Raw genomic sequence first — 14,090 nt, forward strand, 5'->3', positions numbered from 1 at the left:
CTGAATTTCTCAAATTGAACCTCATATATTAATAAATTTATTTGTTTATTCAAACAATGTGAAACGTAATTACAGTCCACTTTGTAACAAACAACCAGTCTCACTCTTATATAAAAGAATATTCAAGTATATTATAAGTATACTTTAAAAACTAGAAAACAAGGAAGTATACTTTTAGTATACTTTGTATGTACTTTTATAGTTTTTTAGACTAAATTACATTTAAGCATACAGAAAAGTACAAGTACATTTAGTCTATACTTGTACTATAGTAGTGCTTGTAGTATACTATGTAGTACGTAGTTTATTTGAAGTATACCTGAAGTATACTTAAAAAGTACAAAGAAATACTCAGCATGCATTGCAGTGCTTTAACTGTAAAATTAAAACAACTATGAAACAAATAATTGATGTTTCAAAACAAGAATTTGTCACAAATTCTTGTGTAATGTCTTTTACCCTTTGAACAGAGTAAGTGGGGTAAAACATTAATTTAAAAAATGAAATTGTTCAAACCGTGAGTGAAAAGGGTCAATAGCTCAACTCTCAAAAAATTTCTCACCGGTTTGAAATAAAATCCTGGTGCTTGAACTATGAGTGTAGTTCTCTGCAAAGGAAGTCTTCTGAAAGTTTGAACTGTTATTTGACTGTCTGGGGAATGGAGGGATTTATTACATGTGAACATTGAGCTTAAACTGCATTTTAATTACTATGTTTCAATCAGAAGTTAGTTGAATATAAACTAAAAGGTAAATTAATAGTATAGTTGTAAGGTTATGCTAGTGCATTTATGGTGAACGAAAGGTACATCTAAAAGTTAATTTCAAGTATACTTTTATGTACTAAAACAGGGACCAATATAGTCCCAAGAAGCATTTGTTAGTATACTTACTAGGTAACGTATACTTGGGAAATTTACTTGAAGTATACTTCATGATATGAAGTTAAAGTATACTTATTTTTTGTAAAGCCAGCAACTAAGACTGATTTTCTTTCTATATGTGACATTTAGAGTAATGTTTAAAAATTTATTCATTTAGCGGAGTGTTGCTTTTTTCTCTTCTTATTCTTTCTTATACTGGAACTTCATTTGTTTTGTATAAGGTGGTACTTTTTAAGAGACCTCTGCCTATCTACAGTGAACTAGACAAAAGTCTCAGAATATGCTCTGGTGGTCACTTTACACAAGTTAAGGTGTCACATCCATGAAACCTAGACCACTAACCAGCCTCAGTCCTACCTCAGTCTCAAAATTAATAAATTCTGGGACAAGCAGAAACTGTATTTTTAGCAGTGCATTTTGTGGCAGGCCAGACTGCTATTAAATGCACTCTCCTTAAGAACTAATTTCTTTGTAGCACCACTTCGGCTTGGTTCAGGAGAGATGTCCTGGAAATACGTGATAATGTAACATGGTTTTCGCTGGTTGCCAACCACCATTAAATAACAGGAAGAAGAAAATATTGATCTGCTTTTCTCAGTTTACGACGCAATTCAGACTCAAACAAAGCTGCAAAACAGGAGAACAACATGACCATCAACTACAGCGGCTTGCAAAAGTATTCAGCACTGGAATGCACACCTTCATCCTGGGAGCATGGGAAGAGGTCGTACCTTGTTTTATTGTTTTATGGTAGGATAAACGTATCTATATCTGTTTTAGGCTAAGTGCCTTTTGTTTAGATGAACTGTTGGACTTCCAGACCAGCAGGTTTAGGGAAGTCGTTTAGGGAAGTCATTTATGGGGTCACACTCTGACCCCCCACACACACACACACAGTATTCTTTGTTCACATGTATACCTATGTAAGATGTTATATGTTAATGAACCTATGCATATTCATGTAACCACAATAAAAGGAGTGCTACGGGGAATCTGGCTGAGAGTCTGACAGAGGTCAAGTGGGTGGAACGACACTTGGCTCCAGACAGGCCTCCCTCATGCATGAGTAACACAAAGAACTTTGCCTACTTGTGTCTTGCTTTTTGCTGTGTAGTAAATTGTCTTGAACGTTCCAGCGAATAGGTTTATGCTACAAACCTATCACTGTATAAGGGCTTGATTTATACATTTATGAAATTAAACCACATCCCACTTTTAAAGACAGTAGAAGGCGATCTGGCTAGATGGAAATCTTTACCCATATCACTCATGGGAAGGGTTGCCGCTATAAAAATGGTCTTGCCAAAATTAAACTATTTATTTTCAATGATCCCAAATAAGCCATCACAAGATTGGTTCAGATCTCTAGACTCGTATATTTCTAAATTCCTTTGGAAAGATAAACCCCCACGTATCAGCTTAAAAACACTACAAAAGACCAAAGGAGGATTAAATCTGCCTAACTTTAATCACTATTTTTTAGCCAACAGGCTTCAGTTCATCTCTAGATGGTTTAAACACACCCTCTTAGATGAACCTTGGATAGATGTAGAACAGGCACTATGTAATAACCTAGAAATTTCAGACCTACCATTTATCAGCTCAAACATCAAACGCCATGAATGCTTTAAAAGCATCAATATCAGCTCTTCTCTGACAGCATGGTGGGAGTTTCTAAAAATGACAGAGTCTTCATTAATCCCATGCAAACGTACACCTATCTGGAACAATCCGGACATATTACAAAACAATAATATGATAAACTTTCCAGATTGGAGTTGCAAAGGAATTAAATACTTGGAACATATATTGGAAGGAACAGACTTTATTTCGTTTGACAGACTAGTTGCACAATATGGGATCAACAAGAAACGATGTTTGGAATATCAACAAATTAAATCCATAGTAAAAAAGAAATTTAATCCCAGTGAAGCTGAATTACAAACACCACCAAGTGTGGTACAATTTTTTTAGTCTAAAACCCCCCAAATTATTGTCTAAAATATACAGAACACTTTGTAAAATAGATGAATCAATATCCCTTCCTATTGCAAAATGGGAAGCAGATTTATCAATCAACTTAGACCAAAACTTCTGGTCTCAGATATGCTTAAAAACCTTTCAATGGATCAGAAATCCCAGTTTGCAATTAATACGATACAAAATATTACACAGAGTGCACTATACTGGTCACAGGATGTTCAAGATGGGCTATACGCCTTCCAACAACTGCTCACACTGCACAGCAAATACACCGGACAATTACATCCACGCTCTTTGGTTCTGTCCACCAGTTCAGAAATTTTGGCGTGAGATATGTGAAGACTTATCAAAGTGTCTGAAATGTAACATTCCAGCCTCCCCTTTAGTATGCTTGCTGGGCAACTTGGATGAAGTCACTGCAGAAATAAACACAGCCCACGTTGTTTTTACGGCCCTATGCATAGCCAAGAAAATGGTCCTCATTAACTGAAAAAATAAAAATAATCTTAATTTTAACCAATATAAAAACCATCTAATAGATCACATTAGTCTTGATACAGCCTCTGCCATCACATTTGATCAATCCCTTTGGGCTCCTTTGATCGGCTTCATCACCTAGTGGGGGTGGGGGGTCATGGTTTGGTCCTGCCTTCACTATTGTGGTTGATATGGGGGTAGGGACGGCCTTAGGGCGTCTGGGGAGTCCCTAGGGACGTTTCCCTAGAGGGACTAACCTGGGGGATGTGGCCATGACCTGGTTAGGGGCTCTGGTGGCTCTTAGATGGTGTTTTCCTTGTGGCTGCATACAGTGGAGATGGGGGAGGGTCTGTGCTGGTGGACGTTGGTTACTGGCCTGGTAGCCTGGCTGCCCCTGGGAGGGTCCGGGATGCGCGTGGAGGTTTGGGGGTCTGGGTGTGCTCCGCCCCCGGTCTGGGGTGCTGGCTGGGCCTTTTGGGCTTGGGTCCTGGCTGTTGTGTCGCCGGAGCTGTGGGCGGGTGGGTGCAGGGGGGCTCAGCCCCAGTGCAGGGGACCTCTGGTGCATTGGCCCAACTAGGGGGCTCTCTAACTGGTGGGGAGGTTGTTATATCTTTGCAGGTGGTCTCCTCTCTACAGGAGCTCACTGTGCAGGTGGGGGGAGAGATATAGGAGAGGTGGAGAATGAACTCAACCTGGGTGTCTATTGTCTTGTGTAGTTTGGGAGATGATTGGATGATGGGGTGGGTGCAGTTTTCTCTGGGGTGGAGTCAGGTGGGCTGCCCCGGACTCTGTGGGGCTGGGCGGTGCTGCCGCTGCGGGCCCCGGTCTGGATGGGCCTGGGCCCCCTTGCCCTGGTGGGTTCCAGAGTGTGGGGGTGCCTACTGGGGTCAGCGGGGGAGCTGGCCCCAGGGAGGGGCTGCTTGCCCCTCCCTTTCTTCCCTCCCCATCCTCAGCTGCCTCCCTATTCCCGCTCTACCACACCCACCCACACACGCAGGGCTTGGGGTGCAGGTATGTCACCAGGGTGCAGGGGAGGCACTCCCCCTCTGTCCCCTTCTGGCCGCCTGTGCCTCAATTTTATTCTGCAACCTAGACATCCACATTACTCACACTCTCACATAACACATACATATAGGGCCTTGGGGGTGGGCACGTTTTACAGCATCCAGAGGATGGTCGGTGTACTCCAACCCACCTCTGGCGCTGGTGCCCTACCCTCAATTTTAAATGCATATAGACACTATGGGTTTTCGGCAGGAGCCGTGCTGCTCTCTGAGAGGAAGCAGGAACCATGCTCTCCTGTGTTTTAAATGCACTTTAGAACAGCACACAGCAACACTACATATGAGCGGGCGTAGGGAGGTTTGGGGTCTTCACTCACCCCGGTTTGTTAGCCGTCAGAGCTGGGGGGCTGGGAGGAGGTGCTGGCCGTCAGACTGTGGTCTGGGATGCGGGGCCTCCCTGCTACTGCAGATAAGGAGGTGGTCCGCTTGCCTCCACCCCAGAGAGAAGGGTTACATCTCCTGGGTCTCGGTGCGGCTTGCCCCTCTGGGGGCAGGGGTACCTGGACCTGGGATATAGAGTATGTTTGGGGAGTGCGACTGTCTGTGCAGTGTCTATTTGTGTCTGTCTACACGTTGGGTGAGTGCCGAGTATTTGGTTGTGCATATGGGGTGGGAATGCACGTCTGTGTCCGCGTGTGCCTGTTCGTCTGTGTCTATATGTCAGGTTGGGTCTTAGACTCAACCTCTCTGGGTACATCTCAGGCCCTCCAAAGTACAGAGGCCTTTCTCCCCTCACCACACTCCCTGCCGGTGGCTGATGCCCTCACACGTTGGTGTGTTGGTGGTCCTTGTCGTCTGGGGCTGGGCGCTCATGTATGTACTGGCTCACTCCTGGTGGCCGATTGGTGGGGCCTGGCGCCTGTGGCCCGGCTGGGCCCCTTCCGGGGGGTGGGGTGCCCTCAGGCCTCTGGGCCTGAAGCTCGGTCCTCTCTGGCACAGCTGGCTGCCGGCAGAGCCTGCAGGCATGCCACTGCAACCCCCTCTGGCCTCTGCTCCGTAGCTGCTGGGTGACCTCTCGTTTGGGGCTCTTCTCAGCTCTTCCCAGGAGCGTGGCACGGTTCCCCCCGTTTTGGTGGTCCTCCTCGGGTCCTTGTACTCTGGGGCCTGGATCTCCTCCATACCTGCTTCATACCCTGGGGGACAGGGCTATGGCTCCCCACATTCCCTAGCAGATCGTTACATGGAGAAACCTTTGGAATACAAGCATGCTGATCCACACAGGTGTGCACACAGGTGTACACACGGGTGTTCACAGACGCGGACTACAGCTTTCTTGGCTGCTGCCTCAAAGCACATTGTGCGCTGTCTATCTTGCGTGCTGCACAATATCGTTTAATATTTAGTATCTACTGTTATCTACTGCTAGCTAGTTTATTGTGATGGTGCTGGTTTTTTTATTATGTTGCTCTTTTTTTGTTTGCTTTCTCTTCTGTTTTTTTTCTCCATACCAGGTGTTTTGTTTGTTTTTCTTTCTTTCTTCCCCCCTTTATAATAAAGGTCAATCAATTGGACCAATATGGCAAGGCCATGATGATCCACTTGGTAAAATAAATCCGCTTGGCATCTTTCTTGGCCTTAAGACAACAATTCCGATGGCTAAAGATCCAAACGGGACAAAAAAATAAATAAATAAGGGCTTGATTTATTTGTTTGATTTATTTGTTGCCGATACAAGTAATTATGCCATAGTAATAAGGGTACATTGAAAATGTACAACTCGTTGAGGGGACGGAGGACCTAAAGGGTTGGGCAATTGAAAGGTTTCATTTTTGATATGATTTCTTTTGTTATATTTTAGCTATTATTCTCACATAAAAGTAAACTTAATGGGATAAATTAGGGTTTATGTCGTCTTTTAAAAAAAGAGAGAGGAATTTCAGAATCTTCACAGCTGTGCAATGCACGATGTTCTTGCAAAACTGTCTGACAATCTGTCTGCATTTAATATTCCACAAGCAGAAGGGGATAACGTCATTCAAGAACTTTCACAGAATGATCTCTTAACACTGAACAATAAAGGTGTAAGATCAGACAAAACAAGGAAGACATTTTTCAAAGAAAATGTCAGTTATGTGGAACCAACTCAAATTTTTTAGGACCTGACAGTACAGGCAAACAGTGTTCTTTTCAGTATGTGCCAATTAAAGAAACACTGAAGTCTCTCTTGAGACAACCCACAATACAGGAACAGTACAAACAGTCAAAATTGCACCGATCACCAGACATGGTTTTAGAGGATGTCTCAGACGGTCAAAATGTCAAGGATAATGCACAAGGATAAGGCAGGCTGGACTAATCAGACCACTTTGGATGTGTCAGCAGCAGTGTTGGGTGTAACGCGTTACTGTAATTAAATTACTTTTCCACTGAAAAAGAGAGTAACTGATTACTGTTCATTTTTAGGTATTTTAATTACAGTTACTTACAATGTACTTGCGTTACATTGTAAAATAATTCAACTCGCTGAATATCATTATTTAATTTCAATAATTTATCTTCTAAAGGTAAAAGTAAACTCTGCCGCTTTAACATCGCTGTAGTGCAGGTGCACGTCATTTCGCGCCAGTTTACTGCATAGTCGTATTCTAAAGTGGAAGATGTCGGACTCGGCTGAAGCGTGTGGCTGTTTTATGAAATGGACATATTCCTGTCTCTTCACTTTTCTGAAACAAGCAGACAAGAACATTACAGTAATATGTAAAAACTATCGGCCGCTGTTAATAGCATGAGTCTACCGAAGCGCCTGACCGGTACTAGTTTTATTTTGTTGTATTTATCTGCGACACCTTAAAGGCCGGTCCGTAAAAATATTGTCAGGCACAAACCGGTCCATGGCGCAAAAAAGGTTGGGGACTGCTGCTGTAGAGTCTCCGTCTTTAAAAAAATGTATTTATTATTTAAAGAGTTTAATTTCTATTGTTTGTCTATTCAAGGTTTATAGGGATTTAATTTCCCCATGGGGATCAATAAAGTATCCATTATTATTATTATTATTATTATTATTATTATTATTATTATTATTATTATTATTATTAAGAAGTATTTAGTTAAATTACTTATTGAGTGATTACGTTACTTTTCAGACACAGTAATTAGATAAGTATTTTAAATACAATATTGATTAAGTAATTAGTAATTAATTGCTTTTTTAAAGTAACTTACCCAACACTGGTCAGCAGTGGTCTACAAAGGTACCAAGTATGTCAAAGGCTATGTTTCCATTGTAGATGACACTGATGATGGCTTGGTTTTTGGGAAGATAGCTGTGATACTTGTTAACAATTCTGCATCACTCAGTACTCCTCATTGACCTTGGACTTCACTGCTTTCATTGCCCTACAGAAAGAAGTGTGTGTGTAAATGCTGACAGTTATGGATTATTACTCACTACCACTTTATAAGATGGCAGGCCTAGACTCATAGACTTGAGTCTACGATTTGAAGGTCACTCGTAGACTCATATGTCACTGCTTAGCTTCTTTTTCTTCACCATACCATTCTACACATGTACTTTGACAGTACAATATTGAAGAGTGTTTTTTTGGGGGGGCTCACATTGTCTGGTAGATAATTAACACGGAAAACATAAACAAAAGTAGACACTAAATATAACATCATTAATCTTTCATTGGTAGTGGGAGGACTAAGGGTAGAAGTTGTGACAAACTTTAAAATATAGTGTATTACAACTTTTCAATGCAAGACCTTGAGTTTGTACTTACACTTTAATTGTCACATGTATTGGCTCACCCTACAAATCAATGAACTCAGTCCACAAAGCAAGATCAGGGTTCTGTGCAAATCAGTCATGTTCCTTCACACCACACATGCTCATCCATGTCCTTGTGGACCCTGCTTTGTACATTGATTTGGTGGTGTGAGGAAGTATTTTGGACAAAGTGTATATAGAGGCAGAAGTGTGGGGCTTGATATTCTGTTAATTTCAATTCAGTTTATACGGAGCCCCTCTGATGACATGGTCCAAAAAATAAATAAATTGTGGCCACAAAATACTACTTCGTGCCCTCGAAATAGTATAACGTGCCCACGAAATACTTATTTGTGGCCACGAAATACTATTTCGAGGGCACGAAATTGGTATAACGTGCACACGAAATGCTAATTTGTGGGCACGAATTGGGTATAACGTGCCAACGAATTACGCATTTGTGGCAACGAAATAGATAACGTGCACACATCATATTGATACAATTCCTGGACAGCTGCGTAGAGACATAAGCATAAGAGTAGGCTAAACCTATACACCATGGACAGAGACAGTCTGATTGAGTTTGATTTTAGGCTGGGAATGAGCTACAAATGCATTTTGAAAAGCCTGGCAATGCAAGGAACCATTATTACGGAGAGACATTTAAACAGGATATTGAGAGCCCAGTTGCTTTACAGACGTAAGTATGACCTGGACGCCGGGATAGATTTTATTGTCAGCCAACTGCAAGGCCCTGGGAAGGATCACAGTTATCGGTCAAGTGTTTTGTGCCCACAAATTAGCATTTCGTGAGCACGTTATACCAATTTCGTGCCCACGAAGTAGTATTTTGTGGTACAATTTATTTATTTTTTGGACCGTGTCATCAGAGGGGCTCCGTAAGTTTATTTGTATGGTGCCAACAAAATGAATGCCAAGGCACTTTACGGTGTAGGTTTACGCCCTACAAAATATAACTAAGAAAACCCAGATGTTTGTACAAACAATAATGATATTATGTCATATCAATATCATGACAGACATGATATTGATATGACATAATATCATTATTGTTTGTACAAACATCTGAGAAAATACATGGGTTAAATGGTTTAGTAACAAGTGCTTCCAAGTGTTACAAGTGTTTTCAGTTCTTTTCAGTTTGATTTTGGAAATGTGTATTTCTGCAGAGGAAAATCCGAACTGAAATAAAAAGTGGTGTAGGGCACATTAATTATAGTGTGTGTGTATATATTGGAACCCTCCAGTCTCTTACAGGATGTTAATGTTTCCTGATATTACGTATATTACAACGTGTTAAACAGTAAATGACCGCCTGTAGGAACACGGTATCCTCTAACAGAGATGGATGTTTTTGGTACTGATAATGCGTGATAACGGTAAGTTACTGGTAAATATATTGCAGTTTATTACTTTGAAGCAGGCTTACAGTGACATAGTGTGAATAAAGGGTAGTATACAAATTTCTTAATCACAGTATGATGTTACTTTGTTGACGTAATTTACGACAAAAGGCTAATCTAAAGAAGGGCATCAAAAAAGCCAAACACTATTACAAAAAGAAGGTAGAAGAACACTTCTCCAACTCCAACCCCCGACGCATGTGGCAAGGACTCCAGACCATTACTGACTACAGGACCACCATCACAGCACAGAAACAGCTTTAGTGAAGGTTACAAATGATCTTCTTATGGCCTCTGACAGTGGACTCATCTCTGTGCTTGTCCTGCTAGACCTCAGTGCAGCGTTCGATACTGTCGACCATAATATCCTATTAGAGCGATTAGAACATGCTGTAGGTATTACAGGTACTGCGCTGCAGTGGTTTGTATCATATCTATCTAATAGACTCCAATTTGTTCATGTAAATGGAGAGTCCTCTTCACACACTGAGGTTAATTATGGAGTTCCACAGGGTTCAGTGCTAGGACCAATTCTGTTTACATTATACATGCTTCCCTTAGGCAGCATCATTAGAAGACATAGCATACATTTTCACTGCTATGCTGATGACACCCAGCTCTATCTGTCCATGAAGCCAGATAACACACACCAATGAGTTAAACTGCAGGAATGTCTTAAAGACATAAAGACCTGGATGGCCGCTAACTTTCTGCTTCTTAATTCAGATCAAACTGAGGTTATTGTACTCGGCCCTGAAAAGCCTAGAAATATGGTATCTAACCAGATTCTTCCTCTGGATGGCATTACCTTGGCCTCCAGTAACGCTGTGAGGAACCTTGGAGTCATTTTTGACCAGGACATGTCCTTCAACGCACATATTAAACAAATATGTAAGACTGCTTTCTTCCATTTATGCAACATCTCTAAAATTAGAAATATCCTGTCTCAGAGTGACGCTGAAAAACTAGTTCATGCATTTATTACGTCCAGGCTGGACTACTGTAATTCATTATTATCAGGATGTCCAAAAAACTCACTGAAAAGCCTTCAGCTAATCCAAAATGCTGCAGCAAGAGTCCTGACAGGGACTAGAAAGAGAGAGCAGATTTCTCCTGTTTTGGCTTCCCTTCATTGGCTTCCTGTTAAATCCAGAATTGAATTCAAACTCCTGCTCCTCACATACAAGGTCTTAAATAATCAGGCCCCATCTTATCTTAATGACCTTGTAGTACCATATCACCCTATTAGAGCACTTCGCTCTCGCTCTGCAGGCCTACTTGTTGTTCCTAGAGTATTTAAAAGTAGAATGGGAGGCAGAGGCTTCAGTTTTCAGGCCCCTCTTCTGTGGAACCAGCTTCCAGTTTGGATTCAGGAGACAGACACTATCTCTACTTTCAAGATTAGGCTTAAAACTTTCCTTTTTGCTAAAGCATATAGTTAGGGCTGGACCAGGTGACCCTGAATCCTCCCTTAGTTATGCTGCAATAGACGTAGGCTGCCGGGGATTCCCATGATGCATTGAGTTTTTCCTTTCCAGTCACCTTTTTCACTCACTATGTGTTAATAGACCTCCCTGCATTGAATCATATCTGTTATTAACCTCTGTCTCTCTTCCACAGCATGTCTTTATCCTGTCTTCCTTCTCTCACCCCAACCGGTCGCAGCAGATGGCCCCGCCCCTCCCTGAGCCTGGTTCTGCCGGAGGTTTCTTCCTGTTAAAAGGGAGTTTTTCCTTCCCACTGTTGCCAAAGTGCTGCTCATAGGGGGTCATATGATTGTTGGGTTTTTCTCTGTATCTATGAAGCGCCTTGAGGCGACTTATGTTGTGATTTGGCGCTATATAAATAAAATTGAATTGAATTGAATTGAATTGAATTGAATCTACAGGAAGCGGTGTCTGAAAAGGGCTGGGAAAATCATCAAAGACCCCAGTCACCCATCACATGGACTCTTCACCCTCCTGCCCTCTGGGAGGCGCCACAGGAGCCTCCGGACTAAGACCACCAGGTACCGGAACAGCTTCTTCCCCACAGCTGTCAGACTCCTGAACTCTGCCTCCTGACATCTGACCCACGTTAACACATGGACTGAACATACACACACACACACAATGGACAACTGTACCCTCAAACACACAATAATAACATGGACTGAACCACCACTCACAACCACTAGCACTTTATATAGCCTCTGTAGAAATTATCTACACCCTCACTTATCTTAACTGCAGTACTGTATAGCTCTGTGTAAATAATCATTCTGTACATTCGATAATTTTTAACCCTACAACTGTTTACAACTTGCATAGTTCCCATTTCTGTATAGCTGTATATCTCCGATTTCTGTAAAGTTATTTATTTCATATTCTGTATAGTTTTTCATATTTATATCCTGTTCATAGCCTGCACATAGCTTGTACTCACTACAGCCTGTTCATACTTATAGTTATAGAATATTCACAACATACTTCATACCATGTACATTATAACTAATATATATTGTAATATATCTATATCACTAAAGCACATCTGGATGGATGCAAACTGCATTTCGTTGCCCTGTACCTGTGCATGTGCAATGACAATAAAGTTGAATTCTATTCTAATTCTAGTCTATTCTATTCTAAATTCAAATTCAAATTTTATTTGTCACGTACACAGTCATACACAATACGATATGTAGTGAAATGCTTGGACAACTGCTCGTGACCTAAAGAAAACAAAAAAGGAAAAGGCTATGAATAAGATAGGAAATAAATATGAAAAATTAAAAAGGGTAAATTTAACTAAGAAGGAATAAAATATAAATTAAGGTTAAAAATGAAATAACTGTACAACACAAATTAGAATGAAGGGTAAATTTAACTGGGAAAGAATAAGATAAAATATATAAATTAAAGTTGAAAATAAAATAACTGTACAACAAAATACACAATATAGAACTATATAAGAATGTATAAAGAAATATAAATAAATATATACACAATAACAGCAGCTGTACAAGTATTAACTGGAAATGAAGAATGTAGTGACCAGTGTTGTGCAATCCACATTATGTCTTGTAAAAACATGGTTAGAGATGCCACGAAGTAGGTGGCAATGCCTTAACCATATGTGTGTTGCAGGCCACTAGGGCCAATTCCATCCTTGTCAAGGGGAGTGCTAACCTTCTCTCCTTTCATACAACACCTATTCTATTCTATTCTATTCTATTCTATTCTATTCTATAACTGTATCTCACTGTCGCCATAAAAGAGGCTACAGTGCTTTACCATAATTTGTCCAAGAGTATTATACACAGCAGCAAAAAAATCATCTTGCAGAACTACAAGTTACCGTAACGGCAATAGTGGCGCCAGTATGTTACCGTAAAGTGGAGACGAAAAGTCTTAACAGTGTGGCTGTGTCATACAATAGTAATTTCAACCAAAGACTGAAGGCTTCTCAAATCTTCCATTGTGCTGTGTATATATGTCTGTATATGTCACATTATTACTTCTTTTTGGTGTATCACACACCTTGAGCTTAAAGACAGAGCAGTGAATGCTTTACCCTAGTATAATTAGGGAGCAAAGGTGGACTCATGTTTACTAAACTCTCAGGCTAGGTTAACAGTAATTGTAGGCCATTACTGGTAACAGTAGGCCTAGCTATAGGTTTGCTTAATAATAGTACAACCATTAAACATCTTTAAAATACAGAAATAGATGACCTCCACAGAGTTTCATATTTTTCCCAGCAGAACTCGCTCAGGATGCTTGATTTTATTATCCATCCATCCATCCATCCATCTTCATCCGCTTTGTCCGGGGCCGGGTCACGGGGGCAGCAGCCTAAGCAAAGAGGCCCAGACCTCCCTCTCCCCAGCCACCTCCTCCAGCTTATCCGGGGGAATACCAAGGCGTTCCCAGGCCAGCCGAGAGATATAATCTCTCCAGCGTGTCCTGGGTCTGCCCCGGGGCCTCTATTATATTTAGATTAAACCATTTTGTAAATGTATTTTGGAATGTGCATAAGGGTCTTTGAAATAGTGTCTTTGAAATAGAAGACAAATAAAACAAATCTTTCAAAAGCTTGTTTGAAACTAAAAATTCTGTTGTAAAATTTAAAGGTCAAATAAGAAAAACTGAAATCATATATGTTAGGTATTTTAGTACCATGGGAGCATTTACTGGATATTGTTTTATAGTGACATTATACAGGAAAACTCTGTCATTCAATAAGGCCCCTTTGTTTTAGTTATTTTTCTCTTTGACCCAAGAATTGATGTGTGAGAATCACAGGCTGGTACAAGGTTGAAATACCACAGAGATCACTCCCTCAGCTACATTAGTTTCTAAATCTCTTAGGAGACGCCTGTTGAAGGCCAGATGGTTTGTTTCAGAATTCACTAATGAAAGAACTCTTCGTTTTGTGCCTTGAAAATATGTCGCTGAGATAATCAGAATTGTAGCTGAACTGATAAACTATACAAAGGGTGCTTCTGAAGGACAAGCTGGAGAACTCTGGAGTGGACCATCACCTCACTACCTGGATTTTGGACTACCTCA

At 41.0% G+C, this 14,090-nt stretch overlaps 1 non-coding gene across 1 annotated transcript; it reads right to left on the reverse strand.

Annotated features, from left to right (window-relative positions):
* Positions 1–12,601: 12,601 nt before the first annotated feature.
* Positions 12,602–12,729, reverse strand: LOC146654722 (U6atac minor spliceosomal RNA). Its single transcript, XR_014907421.1, has one exon. It is a non-coding gene; the product is annotated as a U6atac minor spliceosomal RNA (small nuclear RNA).
* Positions 12,730–14,090: the final 1,361 nt, after the last annotated feature.

The sequence above is a fragment of the Rhamphochromis longiceps genome, linkage group LG14 (assembly GCF_057381845.1).
Source record: "Rhamphochromis longiceps isolate RC_006_pf linkage group LG14, R_longiceps_female_GT1.1, whole genome shotgun sequence".
Classification (NCBI taxonomy): Eukaryota; Metazoa; Chordata; class Actinopteri; order Cichliformes; family Cichlidae; genus Rhamphochromis; species Rhamphochromis longiceps.